We start from the raw sequence: 20,197 nt of genomic DNA, 5'->3' as shown, positions 1-20,197 counted from the left end.
TCCGCAGCATCAAAAATACACAACTACCTCCATTAACTATTCCTGAAGAAGGGCTTATGTCCGAAACGTCGATTCTCCTGCTCCTTTGATGCTGCCTGACCTGCTGCGCTTTTCCAGCAACACATTTTTCAACTACCTCCATTGGTCCTACTTTCGTGTAGATTGGGAATCAGTTCATTCTTCAGAGCAAATTCAGGATTCGTCCTGGAACACAGCTTTCATGTGATGTTGAGATTGGTGTTAGCCAGTGGAGCTGCTTGTTGCCTGATCTTGTACTTTTTTAGGTGAGGTCTCGGGATACAGTTCAGAGTTGTATAAATAAACCTTTCTTTTTAAGTTTTTAAACATGTCGCAGGGTTCCTGAAAGGAGCGATTCAGTTTAACCAAGTTGTTTTGATGTCTCTCATAAAAATGGAGATAACCATGGAGCTGTTAATGCCACTTCAGACATAATAAGTTTAGATGATTTCCTTCATTCTTGACCAGCTGGATTGGGTACATTGTTAATTCTTTGTATGGGATTTACTGCAATGTGCATACAAAAGATAGATGTAGCATTATTGAGAGATGGTGAGTTACCATTTGTCTTGAAATTTGCTGAAACTTTCAGGAAATAAGCACCTTGGGGATCTCTCTTCCTGTTCCGTGCACATACACTATGTCATGTTATTTATTTTATATGTGTTTATCATAACAACTCGGCACCTGCTACCACAATTAGGTTTTAATTAAATTATTTTTCATCATCACCAACACAAACACCATCACCAACACCAACACCATCACCAGCACAATCACCATCACTGGCACCAACACCATCACTGACACCAACACCATCACTAACACAAACACCATCACCAGCACAAACACCATCACCAACACAAACACCATCACCAGCACAAACACCATCACTGACACCAACACCATCACCAGCATAAACACCATCACTGACACCAACACAATCACTGACACCAACACCATCACCAGCACAAACACCATCACCAACACAAACACCATCACTGACACCAACACCATCGCCAACACAAACACCATCACCAGCACAAACACCATCACTGACACCAACACTATCACTGACACCAACACCATCACCAACACAAACACCATCACCAGCACAAACACCATCACCAACACAAACGCCATCACCAGCACAAACACCATCACTGAAACCAACACCATCACTGACACCAACACCATCACTGACACCAACACCATCACCAACACAAACACCATCACTGACACAAACACCATCACCAACACAAACACCATCACTGACACCAACACCATCACAAACACCATCACCAACACAAACACCATCACCAACACAAACACCATCACTGACACCAACACCATCACCAACACAAACACCATCACTGACACAAACACCATCACCAACACAAACACCATCACCAGCACAAACACCATCACTGACACCAACACCATCACCAACACAAACACCATCACCAACACAAACACCATCACTGACACAAACACCATCACCAACACAAATACCATCACTGACACCAACACAAACACTATCACTGACACCAACACCATTACCAGCATAAACACCATCACTGACACAAACACCATCACCAACACAAACACCGTCACTGACACCAACACAAACACTATCACTGACACCAACACCATTACCAGCATAAACACCATCACTGACACAAACACCATCACCAACACAAACACCATCACCAACACAAACACCATCACTGACACCAACACCATCACTGACACCAACACCATCACAGACACAAACACCATCACTGACACCAACACCATCACAGACACAAACACCATCCCCGACACCAACACCATCACCGACACAAACACCATCACCAACACAAACACCATCACTGACACAAATACCATCACCAGCACAAACACCATCACCAGCACAAACACCATCACTGACACCAACCCTATCCCCGACACCAACACCATCACTGACACAAACACCATCACTGACACAAACACCATCACTGACACAAACACCATCACCAGCACAAACACCATCACCAGCACAAACACCATCACCGACACAAACACCATCACCAACACAAACACCATCACCAGCACAAACACCATCACCAATACAAACACCATCACCGACACCAACACAAACACCATCACCAACACCATCACTGACACCAACACCATCACCAACACAAACACGATCACTGACACAAACACCATCACTGACACCAATACCATCACCAACACAAACACCATCACCAGCACAAACACCATCACCAATACAAACACCATCACCGACACCAACACAAACACCATCACCAACACCATCACTGACACCAACACCATCACCAACACAAACACGATCACTGACACAAACACCATCACCGACACCAATACCATCACCAACACAAACACCATCACCAGCACAAACATAAACACCAACACCGACCCCGACATCATCCTCAGCACCAACTCCAATGCCATCACCAACACCAATACCATCACTGTCACCAATGCCATCATCATCAACAGTACCATCACCAACATTGACACCAATACCAACACCATCAACAGTTCCATCACAAACACCGTCACCATCAATAAATGCCATCACCAACACCGTCATGACCACCTGTAGAGGTGTTATCTTTCACACCATATACCATTCTTGGTCACATGCAGCGATGTATTATCTAACACTCCACTCATTTCAGCTGTATGATATTTTATTCTCTTTGCCCTTGGATCTGCCTTTAAACTCTGTGTCTGTGTGCCCTCCTCTCTGTCTGCACATGATGAAGGGGATGTGCTCCAAAAGCTTGTGTGATTTCAAATGAACTTGTTGGACTATAACCTGGTATCATGTGACTTCTGACCATCACCATAACCATCACCATCACCAACAGGCCAATAAGAAAACCCAACAACAAAATCCAAAAACAACATTCTAACATCCCATTATCTCAACACCAACATCAATTCCCGAATTCCAAATTTTACTCAAAATTGGGAAGCGGTTTCCAAAGTTCTGAAGAAAGGTTACTAGACTTGAAATGTTAACACTGTTTCTCACACCACCAATGCTGCTGGACCTGCTGGTTTTCTCCAGTACTTTTTGATTTTGCTTTGGTTTTGGAGGCAGCAAATTTGGTGGTGGTTTTGTTAACCTGTCACCATAATATGCATTTTATTGCTATTACTCAGGAATTGTGATTTCAGTGCACAGGAACTACAAAATATTTCAATTTGCTCACTGCTCCTGACGCACATAAAATGCAATAACAGAAAGGAGATGACAACAGTCATTTGGTAGGACAGAACTTGAATATTGCTGAAAAAAATACCCATTTTGTTGAAGCTCTTTGTCTTGCCCTCCTCAGAACAGTTCAAAAGCCGACCAGTTCAAGGGAAAACCAACATTTATACTGCAGGTGAATCGAACGCTGATTGATTGGCAAGTAGACAATGCGTAGTAGAGGTGTTGACATGTAGTGTGTACAAATTGCTGTTGATTGACAGTTAACTTCTGGTCTTTATTTCAATTTTAAATCAGACAGGTTGGTGGATTAGTCAGGACATTGTCCTGAGAAAAGGACCAGCAAATGACTCACCTATTTTGTTGAGTTGAAACAGTTGCAGTATGCATGTACATGTTCTTTCTGTCTGCAAAGAATAGGACACAGTACATTCATGTCTGTATTTTCCACTATATGCAAGTGCATCATACTGTGAGCCAAATTGACACTCCTAAATTGGCTGTCAGTGTAATTCTTCACATACTCAGGAGAATCACATCTATTATTGGCCCTTTTTTCTGCATTTTACAAACACAGGCCTGGTTGGTATACTCTTGCTAGTTGTGAACACACAAAAGGATATACTGTTTGATACACTGTTTGGGACATACAATCGACATTCCTGGCAGCACATTAGTACTGAAATTCATATACTCTGTTCTTTGCAGACAAAAATAATATGTGCACCACTTTTAACTCAGAAAATGGGTGACAGCCTTTTGCTGGTTCATTTTTCAATGACCAAATCTAGTCATCTAATCTGGATTAAAATTTAAATAAATCTGGCAGTTAACTGTCAAAGCAACTCTCTATGGCACTGCCTCTACCAATAACAACCCACTGGTCAGCCAATCTGCACTCTCCTCTGACACAGTATAATTCTTGTCTTTTCCCCTTTACATTGCTGTTTCTTATGAATTATAGTGAGCAATCAAGTCAGAAATATTTGTATCATCTTTAAACACTGGTAAAGTTTTGGAGGACTGGAAGGCAGCTAGTGTGCCATTGTTTAAGAAAGGCGATAGACCTGTGGGTCTGTCATCATTGGTAAGTTGTTGGAGGTGATTCTGAAAGATTGGATTTACATGCATTTGGAGAAGTATAGACTGATTACAATAGTCAGCATGGTTTTGTGTGAGGAAAATCATGTCTCACAAACTTGATCGAGTTTTTTAAGAAAGAAACCAAAAAGATTGATGAGGGCAGAGTGACAGACACTGTTTACTTGGACTTTAGTAAAGCCTTTGACAAGATTCCACATGGTAGACAATTAGTAAAGTTAGATCTCATGGAGTTCAGGTTAAGTTTGCCAATTAAATACAAAATTGGGTTAATAGTAGATGGAGTTCATTGGATTGAAGGCCTGTGACCAGTGATGTTCCACAGGGATTGGTACTTGCTCCACTTTTGCTTGTCATTTATAGAAATGATTTGGAAGACAGGAGAGGAGGCATCATTAGTAAGTTTGCAGATGACACCAAAATTGGTAGCATGTGGACAATGAAGAAGATTATCTAAGATTACAAAGAGAACTTGATCAATTGGGTCAATGAGCTGAGGAGTTTAATTTGGATAAATGTGAGATTTTGTATTTTGGTAATATAAGCAAGGGCAGGACTTATACAATTAATGTTCAGGCTCTGGGTATTGTTGTAGAAGAGAGACATAGGAGTTCAAGCACAATCTTCTTTGAAATTTGTGTCATAGGTAGACATGGTGTCCAGAAGGCATTTAGCACACAACATCATTGTTCATACCATTGAGTATAGGAGTTTGGGATATCATGTTGAGGTTGTGCAGAATGTTGGTGAGGTCTCTTCTAGAGTACTGTGGATGGCTCTGGTTGCCCTGTTATAGGAAGGATATTATTAAACTGGAAAGGGTTCAGAAAAGATTTACCAGGATGTTGCTGGGAACAGAAGGTTTGAATTGTAAAAATAGACAGGAAAGGTTGGGACTTTTTTCACTGGAGTGTCGGAGGTTGAGGGGTGACCTCATTAAGGTTTATAAAATCATGAGCAATATAAAGTGAATGGTCTTACCCCTAGAGTGGAGAAGTTCAAAATTCGAGGCTATATTTTTAAGCTGAGAAGTGAAATATTTTTAAAAGATATGAGGGACAACTTTTTACAAAGACAATGGTTCATGTATGAAATGAACTGCCAGAGAAAGTTGTGGATGTGAATAAAGTTACAACATTTAAAAGACATTTGGATAAGTTCATGAAAAGAAAGATTTGGAGGGATATGGACCAAGTACAGGCAAGCAGGACTAGTTTGGTGTGTGAACTGGTGGACTGAAAGGTCTGTTTCCATGCTGTACATCTTTTTTTTAGATTCCCTACAGCGCGGAAACAGACCCTTCGGCCCAACGAGTCCACACCGACCCTCCGAAGAGTAACCCACCCAGACCCATTTCCCTCTGACTAATCTACCTCACACTATGGCCAATTTAGCATGGCCAATTCACCTGACCCGCACATCTTTGTGACTGTGGGAGGAAACCGGAGCACCCAGAGGAAACCCACGCAGACACTGGGAGAATGTGCAAACTCCACACAGACAGTCGCCCGAGGCTAGGATCGAACCTGGGCCTCTCGTGCTCTGAGGCAGCAATGCTGACCACTGAGCCGCCCCTCTATAACTCGATGAGTGTAGTAATACCGGAAAGGGAATGGAGGGAGAGGTGAGCACGGAAATTTAATTAAGGCTGTAGTATAAAATGCGAGCTAGCAGCTGGGCTGAAGATCTCCAGAAGGTATGGTGTTCAATTCCATTGGCCGCAGAGCCCCGTTCCCCGCCACCTGCCCACATCCCGTAGTGAGGAAAGTGAGGACTGCAGATGTTGGAGATCAGAGCTGAAAATGTGTTGCTGGAAAAGCGCAGCAGGTCAGGCAGCATCCAAGGAACAGGAGAATCAACGTTTCGGGCATGAGCCTTTCTTCAGGAAAGAAGAAGGGCACATGCCCGAAACGTCGATTATCCTGCTCCTGGGATGCTGCCTGACCTGCTGTGCTTTTCCAGCAACACACTTTCAGGTCTACATCCCGTAGTGGCTAATTGAACGCAGTGGAGAGTGGGTTATCCTCAGCTCCTTAGATCAAACCTCGGCCCCTCTGCACTTTCCCTGTGAGCACCTCGCCAATTTGTCTGGAAGTGCATCGAATATTCCCGCGGAGCTCCTGCAGCTTCTAATCGCACCCCCCACACCCCACCTTCCGCCGCCCACAATCAGCTGGGCACCGTCTGGGCAGTGACTGGGCACCGTCTGGGTACTGACTGGGCACCGTCTGGGCAGTGACTGGGCACCGCCTGGGTACTGACTGGGCACCGTCTGGGCAGTGACTGGGCACCGCCTGGGTACTGACTGGGCACCGTCTGGGCAGTGACTGGGCACCGCCTGGGTACTGACTGGGCACCGTCTGGGCAGTGACTGGGCACCGCCTGGGTACTGACTGGGCACCGTCTGGGCAGTGACTGGGCACCGCCTGGGTACTGACTGGGCACCGTCTGGGCAGTGACTGGGCACCGCCTGGGTACTGACTGGGCACCGTCTGGGCAGTGACTGGGCACCGCCTGGGTACTGACTGGGCACCGTCTGGGCAGTGACTGGGCACCGCCTGGGTACTGACTGGGCACCGTCTGGGCAGTGACTGGGCACCGCCTGGGTACTGACTGGGCACTGAGAGCTGCCGGTTAACGGGAGAGGCTGGAATGCCATTCATCAAAGGTAGATTCGTGAAGTGACAGCGCATGGCCTGAGCGCAGACACTCGGCAAGGTCTCATCCGCCAGGGAACTTTCCTCAAGCCCACTCTGTACCCTCCCAGTGCCCCCCCGCCCAGAAAGCAGCGCCGTTTGAGATGCAGCGCTGAATTGAACGGAAGCTGCTCAAAACCACATCGCTGATATTTTGCCGATTGTTGGTTTTATTTACCGAGAGAAATTGCTGTGATTTGGCGCTTCCCGTTTTACACTGAGGAATGTTTTTGTACATTCTGCTCTCCTCTCGCTCACAAACATTTCCGCAAACTTCCCCTTACAGCATGGGACAGATTCTCCCTTTCAGACTTTCCACTTCATTACATTCTCATTTCTCCCTCTTGGTGATTAGACCTCAGGCCGCTCATTTGCTGCAGGTCTCGGTATCCCATTGGTTGACTCTGTCCACCAATCGCCGTCCTCGTTACGCTTCCCATTTCCCTGTCCCTCCCACTCTCCATCTTTTTCACCATCTCCCTGCCTCTCCCCCTCCTGCCTCTCCCCCTCCTGTCTCACCCACTCTCTCTTCCTCTCTCTATATCACTCTTCCCTTGTCTATCTCTCCCTCCCACTCTATCTCCATCTCCCCATTCTCACACTGCCTCCCTGTATCTATCTCTGTCTCCCTCCCTCTATAACTCCATCCCTGCCTCCCGAGAGGGTTCGTGCCAGTTTAACTGTAATTACAATTTCACCTCGTGTTTATTTTGAAAATGCTCACCGCGGCGGGGTTTCTTTGCTCTGATCTGCTGTAATCCGGATTATCTGGATCTCTGATAATCTGGCTCACATTATTGAAAAGTTATTTTCAGTCCGAGCTCCGGCTTTATTGTCTCAGAGTGATTTCAGGTTCCAGTTGATCCGCTTCCCAGGAATCGGAAGCCGATCCGTTCCGTTTCCAAATGAGATTGATTTGAATTACCTGCATTCCTCCACTTCCGAGTCTCTCTCTTTCTAAAGCGGTTTGTTTCATACAGTGCGCCCGGGTCGCCGTGACATGTTTGCAGACGGAGCCAGGAACTCGGCAGGTGGACAGAGAAAGGGGGAGGGGGAGGGGGAGGGGGTGGGGGTGGGGGTCAGGAAGGTCTGAGCCCCTGGAACCATTCCAGGCCATCGCTATCACAGCCCACCCCATCCCCCCCTCAGGAGACAGCGGCAGGAGAGGAGGAGCTCTGGTGGTGCAGTGGCTGTGTCCCTATCTCTGAACCAGAAGGTCCAGGTTCAAATGGCCCTCTATCCCGGGGGTGTGCTGTCACATGTCCCACTAGGCTGTTAAAACAATTAGCAGCTACAGGACCAGAGAGAATTTCCTGAAAGCGAACACATACCTCTGGACGCAAAGTGCGGAATTTCTTGCGATAGTTTACTAGCTTTATATAAATTGTGGTGCCTTGCGGCTCTTCCTAAAGAGAATGTCTGTGAGTGTTTAGATTTCCACCATAACATAAATAAGGGTAAGTCATGATCACAGAATCACTGGAATGTTACAGCCTGTCCTGCTGGACCTGGCTGTACGCGTTTTCACTAGTGCCATTTTCCTACCTTTCTCCATGCTCCTAGACGTTGTTTCTATTTAAATCATCATCCAATGTCCCTCTTGAATGCTTCAGTTGAACCTGTCTCCACTACATTTCCAGGCAGTGCATTCTACACCCTAACTACTCACTGTGTGAAAACATTTTCTTCACTTTACATTTGTTTCTTTTGCAAAACATTTTAACTCTGTCCTTTGATTCTTCGTCCTTTTCCGAGTGGATACACTTCCTCTCTATTCACTCTGTTCAGACCTCTCATGATTTTGAAATCGAACTGCCTCTTAACTTTCTCCTCTCTCGGGGGAAATTACCCCCAATGTAGTCTCATAAATTAAATGGTTCAGCCCTGGAACCATTCCCTTAAATCTCTTCTGCACTCTTTTCAAATCATTGACATCCTTACAATAATGTACATCCAGAACTCTCCACAATACTCCAACTGAAGCCTAAGTAACAAAGCTTGGAATGCTGTTTATTAACAGCTGTCTCTACCTGTCCCGAACCTTTAATGAAACCCAAGTTCCTCTGCTCCTGTATGCCCTTTAGAACAGTACCCTTTATTTTTATCAAACAAAGAACTACAGATGCTGAAAATTTGAAACAAAAACAGAAATTGCTGGAGAAACTCAACAGGTCTGACAGCATCCGTTGAGAAAGAAAGCAGAGTTAATGTTTCAAGTCCAGTGATGCTTCTTCACAATTTAGTAGAGTGGGCTTGATGGGGTGAATGGTCCACTCCTGCTATTTTCTCTGTTGATAAGTAATAGCATGCTCTGACTTGTTGGGATAAATACAGCTCCAACAACACTCAAGAAGCTCAACACCATGCAGGACAAAGTAACCCACTTCGTCATTGGCATCATTTTCACAACCATCTACTTTCCCTCCATCACCAAGGTTCAGTAGCAGCAATGTGTATCAGCTACATTATGCTGCAGAAATTCAATAAGGCCCCTTACAAACCTGCAACAACTTTTATCTGAAAGGATAAGAAGGATAAGATCAGCAGCTACATGGGAACACCACCAACTGCAAGTTCCCCTTCCAACCACTCACTATCCTGACTTAGAAATATCCCATTGTTCTTTCTGTGTTGCTGTGTCAAAATCCTGGAACTCCCTCCCTGATGGTAATGTGAATCTACCTACAGCACCTGGACTACAATAGTTGAAGAAAGCAGCTTTGTGTCAATGTTTCCTCTCGGCTGTATGGTCACCACTCGGAGGGTCCATGCAGTGGTGTCTGGACAAATTGGCTCCTGGTTCTAAAAGATCCTTCTGTGCACTGACCTGAGAGGGTCTCTCAACATCAGGAAAAGTTAGAGGAAGGAAGCTCACTACCATCTTCTCAAGCATAATGAGTATCAGGTAATAAATGCAGTCCCAAACAGTGAATCACATTCCTTGAATTGAATTTAAAAAAGCAAGCATATTTTTCAGGAGATAGAAACTGGAAGTCAACGAACCAAAGTTGTAAAGTGCAATGAAATTCCAACTCAGAAATTGGCCATTCAGCCCAACTGCTCTGTGTTAGTGTCCAAATAAACCTCCTCACTCCCTCTCTTCATCTCACCCTATCAGCATCTACTTATATTCCTCGCTGCATTGTACAATTTGATTCTCCTTGAATGTTATTCACCTCAACCACATGCTGTGGGAGCATCATCCACATCCTGCACAATCTCTGGACAAAGAAGTTGCTTTAAATTTCCTATCAGGTTTCATGGTTACTTTTTTTATATCGATAGCCTCAGCTGTTCCCTACAATTGGAATGAAGCGTTGCATGGTGTTTCCTAGAAACAGTGGGAATCTCACCCCCATATTGGACAGCCAGCAAGAGATCAGCATCACCTCTCTTAGAGTAATATTGAATGCCAGTCAGGATGGTTGTTGGCATTTCCCAGGTTCAAAGTGCCCAAGGGTGAAGGCCCCAGATGCTGAGAGTTAGAGACAGAGGCTCCCAGCTCTGATGTCCAACAATGCCACTAGGGAGGCAGTAGCTGTGATGAGTACTGGCATTATCAATGGACCTCGGCCCATGCTGGTAGGAGGAGGGAGTTCATGGGACGGGGCTGGGTTGATGAGAGGGTGGTCAGGGGGACGGGGTTAATGTGGGAGGGAGTGATTCAGGAAGAGCTCATGGGGAGGGGTTAGGGTTGGCTTTCAGCAAACCTCTCAACTAAGACCCCCATTTGTTGAGGACGGGGCAATAATGCCAACCATGAGCCTTTCTACCATAGAATAAATTGAAGTGGAGCCACCAAATAACCATCCACTCTCTGATTAAATGCCTCAATGACACCAAACTCTCTATCGAGGAAGGCATTAAATTCTGTATATCTTCTCCATATCTCAGCACAAATGTAATTCAGTTCATTTCAAAGTTGCACATGTGATTTATTTTGGTTTGCATTTTATTTTATTTATGGTTTAACAATCTACCTTGGAATTTGAAAGTAGAAATTGAAGGCTGGAGTTGTCTGCACATGTGCTGGAAGAGAGACCTGAAACTCAAGAAGAATGTTACAGAGAGTCGGGTCCCATGTCAAACAACAGAACAAAGAACATTACAGCACAGGAACAGGCCCTTCAGCCCTCCAAGCCTGCGCTGATCTATATACTCTACTTAAACCTGCCACTTATTTTCTAAGGATCTTTGCTCCCTGCCCATTCCTGTATCGGTCTAGATACATCTTAAATGATGCTATCATTCCTGCTCCTACCCCCTCCGCTGGCAATGTATTCCAGGTCAGACAGCATCAAAGGAGCAGGAGAATCGATGTTTCGGGCATAAGCCCTTCTTCAGGAATTCCTGAAGAAGGGCTTATGCCCGAAACATCAATTCTCCTGCTCCTTTGGTGCTGCCTGACCTGCTGCGCTTTTCCAGCAACACATTTTTCAGCTCTGATCTACAACATCTGCAGTCCTCACTTTCTCCTAATGTATTCCAGGTACCCACCACTCTCTGCATGAAGAACTTTCCATACATATCTCCCCTAAACTTTTCCAAAACTCTCTTTGACCTGCCAACTCTTGTACTCAATACCCTGTCCGATGAAGGAAAGCATTCCATATGCCTTCTTGACCACTTTACTGACCTGTGTTACTACTTTCAGGGATCAATGGACCTGAACACTCAGATCTCTCTGTACATCAGTTTCACCCAGAACTTTTCTATTTACTGTATAGTTTCCTTTAGAATTGCATTTTCCAAAATGCATCACCTTGCATTTGTCTGGACTGAACTCCATCTGCCATTTCACTGCCCAACTCTCCAATCTACCTATATTCTACTGTATTCTCTGACAGTCCCTTTCACTATCTGCTACTCCGCCAATCTTAGTGTCATCTGCAAACTTGCTAATGAGGCAAACTACACCTTCCTCCAGATCATTTATGTATATCGCAAACAACAGTGATCCCAGCACGGATCCCTGTGGAACACCAGTGGTCACAGGCCTCCATTTTGAGAAGCTCCCTTTCACTACTACTCTCTGTCTGCTGTTGCCCAACCAGTTCTCTATCCATTAGATGAGAACACCCTGCATCCCATGTGACTTCATCTACTTCATCAGCCTACCATGGTGAACCTTATCAAATGCCTTACTAAAGTTCATGTATATCTCTTATCTACATCCCTTCCCTCATCAATCAACTTTGTCACCTCTTCAAAGAATTCTATTTGCTTTGTAAGACATGACCTTCCTTGCCTAAAACCATGCTGCCTATCACTGATAAGCCCATTTTCTTCCAAATGGGTATATATCCTATCCTTTAGTATCTTCTCCAGTAGTTTACCTGGATTATCCCTGCTACCCTTCTTAAACAAGGGGAAAACATTAGCAATTCTCCAGTCCTCTGGGGCCTCCCCATTTTCAAAGATGCTGCAAAGATATCTGTTAAAGCCAAGCTATTTCCTCTCTCTCTTCCCTTAGTAACCTGGGATAGATCCCATTCGGACCTGGGGACTTATCCACTTTAATACCTTTGAGAATACCCAACACTTCCTCTCTCCCTATGCTGACTTGACCTAGAGTAATCAAAGATTCTATCCCTAACCTCAACATCCACCATGTCCCTTTCCTTGGTAAATACTGATGCAAAGTACTCATTAAGAATCTCACCCATTTTTTCTGACTCCACGTATAGCTTTCCTCCTTTGTCCTTGAGTAGGCCAACCCTTTCTCTAGTTACCCTCTTGCTCCTTATATATGAATAAAAGGCTTTGGGATTTTCCTTAACATTGTTTGCTAAAGATATTTCATGACTCCTTTTAGCCCTCTTAATTGCTCATTTCAGATTGGTCCTGCATCTCCGATATTCTTCCAAAGCTTTGTCTGTCTTCAGTCGCCTAAACCTTATGTACGCATCCATTTTCCTTTTAGCTTGTCTCACAATTTTACCTGTCATCCATGGTTCCCTAATCCCGTCATTTCTCTCCCTCATTTTCACAAGAACATATCTCTCCTGAACTCTAATCAACCTCTCTTTAAAAGCCTCTCATATATCGAATGTGGATTTCCCTTCAAACAGCTGCTCCCATTCTACATTCCCCAGCTCCTGCCAAATTTTGGTATAGTTGGCCTTCCTCCAATTTAGCACTCTTCCTTTATGACCACTCTCATCTTTGTCCATTAGTATTCTAAAACTAACGGAATTGTGATCGCTCTTCCCAAAGTAATGCCCCACTGAAATTTCAACATCCTGGCCGGGCTCATTTCCTAACACCAGGTCCAGTATGGCTCTTCCTTGGGTTACACTATTTACATACTGCTCTATAAAACCCTCCTGGATGTTCCTTACAAATTCTGTTCCATCCAGACCTCTAACACTAAGTGAATCCCAGTCAATGTTGGGAAAATTAAAATCTCCTATCACCACCTCCCTGTTGCTCCTTCATCTTTCTATGGTCTCTCTACATATTTGTACCTCTATCTCACGTTTGCTGTTGGGGGGCCTGTACTACAATCCCTACATTCTTACCACACCCTTCCTATTTCTGAGCTCTGCCCATATTGTCTCACTACTCGAGTCCTCCACAGTGCCCTCCTTCAGCACAGCGGTGATATCCTCTTTGACCAGTAATGCAACTCCTTCACCCCTTTTACCTCCCTTGTTATGCCTGAAGCATCATTATCCTGGGATATTTAGTTGCCAACCATGCCTTTCCCTCAAATCTCAGTAATAGCAATAACATCATACTCTCAGGTACTTATCCAAGCCCTGAGTTCATCTGCCTTACCTACTATGCTTCTTGCATAAAAACAGATGCACCTCAGACCACAAGTCCCTCTGCATTCATTCTCTCCTTCCTGCCTACTCTTCCCCTTAGTCACGCTGACTTCATTATCTAGTTCCTTACAAGTCATTGTGGGAAATTGGCTTCATACCAGGCAAGATGTCACCAAGTCTGTCAATAGATTTGATGAGGGGGAGGGGTTCCTCAGCTGAATCTGTGAGTTTGCGGAAAGTGCTGGTGATGATCTAACAAAATGGAGCAGAACAGAACTGGATAGTGCAAGATGGGCACTGAAGGGAATGAAACGAAGAATGCATCAAAAACTACAAGAGGGATGAAAGAGGATTAGATAGATATTGAAGCATGGTCATAATCACATAAAATGTCATGGCTCAGTTGATCAAGGGAGTTTTAGATGCTGTGGGACAGGTGGAGGTTGCTTCAATACATTAGGAGCTTTGGTAAAAATGGTTACAGAAAGAGGAGCTGTCAATACTGTCTCTAATTTAGAAACTAAGCAGTGGCTAATTGTGATGTGGGAAGCAGGGTCATGATGCTAATTTGGAAACATTTAAAAATCACACAACACCAGGTTATAGTCCAACAGGGGGATGTCAGCTTGGGAGGCAGAAGGGGGTATTGGTCAGTCAGGAGTTTAGTGAAGTAAGGGAACAAGAGGTGTGTCTCACGTAAGAGATCAATTTGTAGAGGTAGGGACAGATGGGACAGGCACCGGAGAATAGTTCAAACTTAGTATAAGAATCCAAACACAATTTGAAACAAACGGCGAATGAATTGATTAGGATAGAGGTTAAGTATCTGCATCAAAATAATGAGTAGAATTTCCATGGAATTTTCCTGCTTTTGTGACATCTGCTCTTTCTGTGGCTTCTCCAGTTGGATAAGAGAATCCACACAAAAACTCCACTGAATAAAAACAGGAACAACTTCAGCAGTGACCATTGCTCTAAGTTCAATTAATACTTTTGAAAAATGACAGAAATGGCTATACTTTGTTACTTGTGCTGCCCTGTTGCTGTGTATGAGATGATTGATTGATAGAATCCTATGGAAATTTCAAACGCTGTTTGTCCCTGTGATATTTTCCTTCTTTCTTCCCTCAGCTTCTGTGTGTGAATTTATCTCAAAGGCTTCAATCTTCATCTCAGCTTCCCTTTCCCCTCCTCCTCTGAATTCACTGTCATCCTGTCCTTTCTAAATCTCTCTTTCCATGTTACGAGCTACCTCATTGATCTTGCTTATTGTGGACTATGTACCCTAGAGTTTTAGTCACTGATGAAACCATTCTCGTCTAATTTAACCTTCAGTATGAACCTTGGAGAAACAAGCCAATATCTCTATACTACTTAATTCATTCTAATAAATTAGTTGTAGGTCACAAAGGGGCAAAGGATAATGTTAAATGACAACCATCACAGTCACAAAAAAAAAGTCATTCCTGATTTGGTCTCAAGAAACTTGAGACTATTTCCAGTATGAAATCTAGAGTTTATAAGCTAAAGATAGAGCGTGTAAGGGAATTACAAAGTTGACAAGAATTACAAATCAATACAGGGATTTCAGGGAAAATGCATTACTTATAAGGTAAGAATATGTTTACAAGATAAATGCAAGGTCTATGAGGCAAAATCGGTGTTTAAGTTTGAGTTTGATTTATTGTTGTCACATGTACTGAAATACAGTGAAAGGTGTTGTTTTGCATGCTATACTGACAGATCAAACCAAAACAAAACGCATCAGGTAGGACAACAGAATGCAGAATACAGTGTTATAGCCGCAGAGAAGGTGCAGAGGGAGAGATCAACATTAATATTTGAGATGTCCGTTCAAATGTCTGATAACAGCAAGGAAGAAACTGTTCTTGAATCTGTTCATACATGTATTCTAACTTGTATATCTTTTGCCCGATGGAAGAGGGTGGAAGAGAGTATCACCAGCATGGGAGGGATCTTTGATTATGTTGGTTGCTTTCCCAAGGCAGCAGGGTGTATAGATGGAGTCAATAAATGGAAGGCTGGTTTGCATGATGGACTGGGCTGTGTTCATAGCTCTCTGTAGTTTCTTCTGATCTTGCAAAGAGCAGCTACCTAGCTACAATGTAATGCATCCAGATGGGATGTTTTCTCTTGTGCATCTATATAAATTGGTCAGAGTCCTTGTGAGCATGCTGAATTTCCTTAGCCATTGGAGGAAGTAGAGATGTTGTTGTACTTTCTTAACCATTGTGTCAACACGGGTGGACCAGGACAGATTGTTGGTGATCATTACTATCAGGAACTTGATGCTCTTGTTTGTTCTTGTATTACATCCTTCTTCTTTTATTCAATACCTTACCCAATTAAGTTAACCATCCCTTATTCTTTACCATCTTATTATCTAGCAAAAGACATACCTACATGGGTGGCAGTCCAGAGAAAGTTATTTAATTATTATGAAATTTGAAAGGACAGTCTTATGAGGACAGGTTGAGTGGATTGGGTCTGTACTTGTTGGAATGTAGAATAATGAGAGGTGATCTTATTAAATATGCAAGATCCTTTGGGGGGGAGAGGGGAGGGGGTTGACAGGGATCAACACAGAAAGTTGTTTCCCCTTGTCAGTAAGTCCAGGATCAGAAAGCGTTATCTCTAATTAAGGGGTTGCACATTTAAAACTGAACTGAGGAGGAATTTCTTCTCTCAGAGTGTAGTGAATCTGTGGACATATTTACCATAGAGGGCTGTCGAGGTTGGGTCATTGAGTACAGTATATTCAAAGCTGAGATAAATTTTTAATCAGTAAGGGAATAATGGGTTATGGGGAAAAGGCAGCAAAGTGGAGTTAAAGCTATGATTTCATTGAATGGTAGAACAGACTTGATGGACTGAATGGCTCCTACATTTCATGATCTTCTGGTCTTATTTATTCTGCCACCTTCAGGAACTGTGGATGTGTGCTTCAAGCTCTCTCACTTCCTCTACCTCTCTCAATACACTCCCATTTACTGTGTAGTCCCGTGTTTTATTTGGCCCTGCTCAAATACATCGCTCCACATTTCTCATGCTTAATTCCATTTGCCTCTTTTTTACCACCTTGAGCAAACCAATGATATTATGCTGCCGTCAACAACCATCCTGTTCACCATAAGGCAAACAGCCAGTTTTTATATCTTCTTCAAATTTCCCAACCAGACCTTCCACATTTAACTCTAAGATATTATTATATATACCACAAACAGCAAGGGACCCAAAGACCTGTGGACACCACTGGAAGTTGTAAAAACATCTATTGACAAATACTATTTGTTTCCTGAAGCTGAGCCAATCAGGAATCCAACTCACAACATTCCCTCTATCCAATGAGTTTTACTTTTCTGAACAGTCTGGCATGTGTTGCAAGGTAATTCAGTTAACTACCTCACAGTACCAGGAACCCAGGTTAAGTTCCAGCCTTGATGGCTGCCTATGTGGAATTTGCTCATTCTCCCCATGCAGGAGTGGGTTTCCTCCAGGTGCTCTGGTTTCTTCCCACAGTTCAAAGACGTGCAGATTAGATGCTTTGACCATACTAAAAAATTACCCTATAGGGTCCAAGAATGTGCAAATCAGGTGGGATGGCCATGGTTTAAAAAAAACCATGCGGGCTTACAGGGGAGAGTGGGTCTGAGTGGAATGTTGTTTGGAAGGATGGTGTGGAATAGATGGACTGAATGACCTGATTCCACACTATAGGGTTCTATGACTCTATGAGGAATATTGTCAAAGTCTTTCTAAAATCTACATAAACGATATCCACTACTCCAACCTCAATAATGCTCCTTGTTGTTTCCTCAATCATTTCCAATCATTTAGTTCATTAAGTATATAGTTCAATATTTATTTGACACGGTGGCACAGTGGTTAGCACTGCTGCCTCACAGCGCCAGAGACCTGGGTTCAATTCCCACCTCAGGCGTCTGTCTGTGTGGAGTTTGCACATTCTCCCCGTGTCTGCGTGGGTTTCCTCCGGGTGCTCCGGTTTCCTCCCACAGTCCAAAGATGTGCAGGTCAGGTGAATTGGCCAATCTAAATTGCCCGTAGTGTTAGGTAAGGGGTAAATGTAGGGGTATGGGTGGGTTGCGCTTCGGCGGGGCGGTGTGGACTTGTTGGGCCGAAGGGCCTGTTTCCACACTGTAAGTAATCTAATCTAATCTAAAACTGTGTTGACTAACATAGATTAACCTGAACCTTTTTAAGAAACAGTTTGTCCTGTGTCTCAAAATTAATTCCAATAATTTGCCCATCACTAAAGTCAGAATTCCCAGCCTATAATTATTTGGTTGATGCCTTACAACTTTTTAAATAGTGATACAGTCCCTTGGCACACCACCTGTATCTAGTGAGGGTTTGAAAATAACCCCCAGAGCATCTGCTGTTTCCTTTAAGGTTTCCTCTAACAACCTTGGATACCATTAATGTGGCTCCAGTAATTTATCCACCTTCAAGGAGGTCAGTCCCTCCTGGAAGGAAAGAAAATAATGTAAATGTTGATATTGGCAGTATCTGAAGGTTATCCCACAGCTAGTGAGTAGAAAGATCAGGTACAAGTCAAAAATAAAACAGTTAAGTTGTTCTTGTTCAGTATTAGGACAAGATATTATACACTCAATATAACAGACACATAATAAATAGAACACCAATTAAATGCTTTTGTATTTGATTGTACAATAAACAGACAGTAATTCAGTCAGCAGTGGACATAGAATGTAGAATGTGTTCTGGATAAATGTAACAAAGAAAAGTCCTGTGGGTAAAGAGGTAATTTGTTATATACATAGAAAACCGGCATAAATGGGAGAAATACTGATCACATTACTTCAATATCACATTGATAACTTCCTGGTCAGAGAATTTTGAATGGTAAATATCCAATATAAAGAGCAACTACCAGACCCTCAGGGTGAACACCATAATACCAGGATAAACACATAATATGTAAACATCCAACAATAGACAAAACAGCTGACAGCAAGATAGGAAGTGAGAATGATGGCCCTTGACATCAAGGCAACATTTGACCAAGTGTCACATAAAGGTGCCCCAGAAAAACTGGTGTAAATGGGAATTTGGGGAAAATCTCCACTGATTGGAGCTATACTTAGCAGAAAAGGAGAACATTGTAGTTGTTAGAGGTCAGTAATTCCAGTTCCAGGACATCTCTGCAGGAGTTCCTCAGGTTGTGTCCTCGGCCCAACCATCTTCAGTTGTTTCATCAATGACTTTCCAACCATCATAATGTCAGAAGTGGGGATGTTCACCGATGATTGCACAATGTTCAGCACCATTCACGACTCCTCAGATACTGAAATAGTCTGTATCTAAGACCAGGATAATATCCAGGCTTGGGCTGACAAGCATCAAGTAATATTCATGCCACACAAATGACAGACAATGACCAGCTCCTCACAGACTAACCATCTCCCATTGACATTCAATGTCATTACATCACTGATAGCCCTTGCTGTAAATACTCTGTCAATCTAGAAGTGAATAACTCACCTCCTGACTCCCTAAAGCCTGTCCACATCTACAAGGCACAAGTCAGGAGTGTGATGGAATACTTCTCACTTGCCTGGATGAATGCAGCACCAACAACACTCAAGAAGCTTGACACCATCCAGGACAAAGCAGCTGCTTGATTGGTATCACATCCACAAACATCTACTCCCTCCACTACAGATGCTCAATAGCAGCAGCATGTACCATCCACGAGATGCACTGTAGAAATTTGCCAAGGTTCCTCAGACAGCACCTTCCAAAACCTCACTATCACTTCCATCTAGAAGGACAATAGCAGCAGATACATAGGAACACCAACGCCGTTCCTTTACTGTCACTGGGTCAAAATCCTGGAATTCCCTCCCTAAGGGCATTGTGAATCAACCTACAGCACTTCGACTGCAGCGGTTCAAGAAGGCAGCTCACCCCCACACTCCTCAAGGGGCAACTAGGGACAGGCAATAAATGCAATAAATACTGGGGGGAGTGAAGGAAAATGGAATAAATATTGGATGATGGGTTAAATACAGGAGAATTGCGGGTGTTCGGGAACTCGGGAATATAGCGTAAATAGCTGGAGATCTGTACAGTTGCTTCAATGAAAGATCAATGTGTTTGTTTAGGACGAGGAAGGTCATTTTCTGACCGACTCAGAACTTCCAGCAGCTTCGCTTTTTCAGTCAGGCTTGCAGCATCCTCAGTGTTAATTTTTTTCTTTGAATTACAAAATGCACGGGGTCAATCCAACTTCTCAGGCGTTGATTTGAGTTTCCAGTGGAAATTCTGAAAGAATGGGCTCAGTCTAATACGAGTCAAGACTG

This window comes from Chiloscyllium punctatum, chromosome 42 (genome assembly GCF_047496795.1).
Source record: "Chiloscyllium punctatum isolate Juve2018m chromosome 42, sChiPun1.3, whole genome shotgun sequence".
In the NCBI taxonomy this organism is placed as follows: Eukaryota; Metazoa; Chordata; class Chondrichthyes; order Orectolobiformes; family Hemiscylliidae; genus Chiloscyllium; species Chiloscyllium punctatum.
This window is presented reverse-complemented; position numbering follows the sequence as displayed.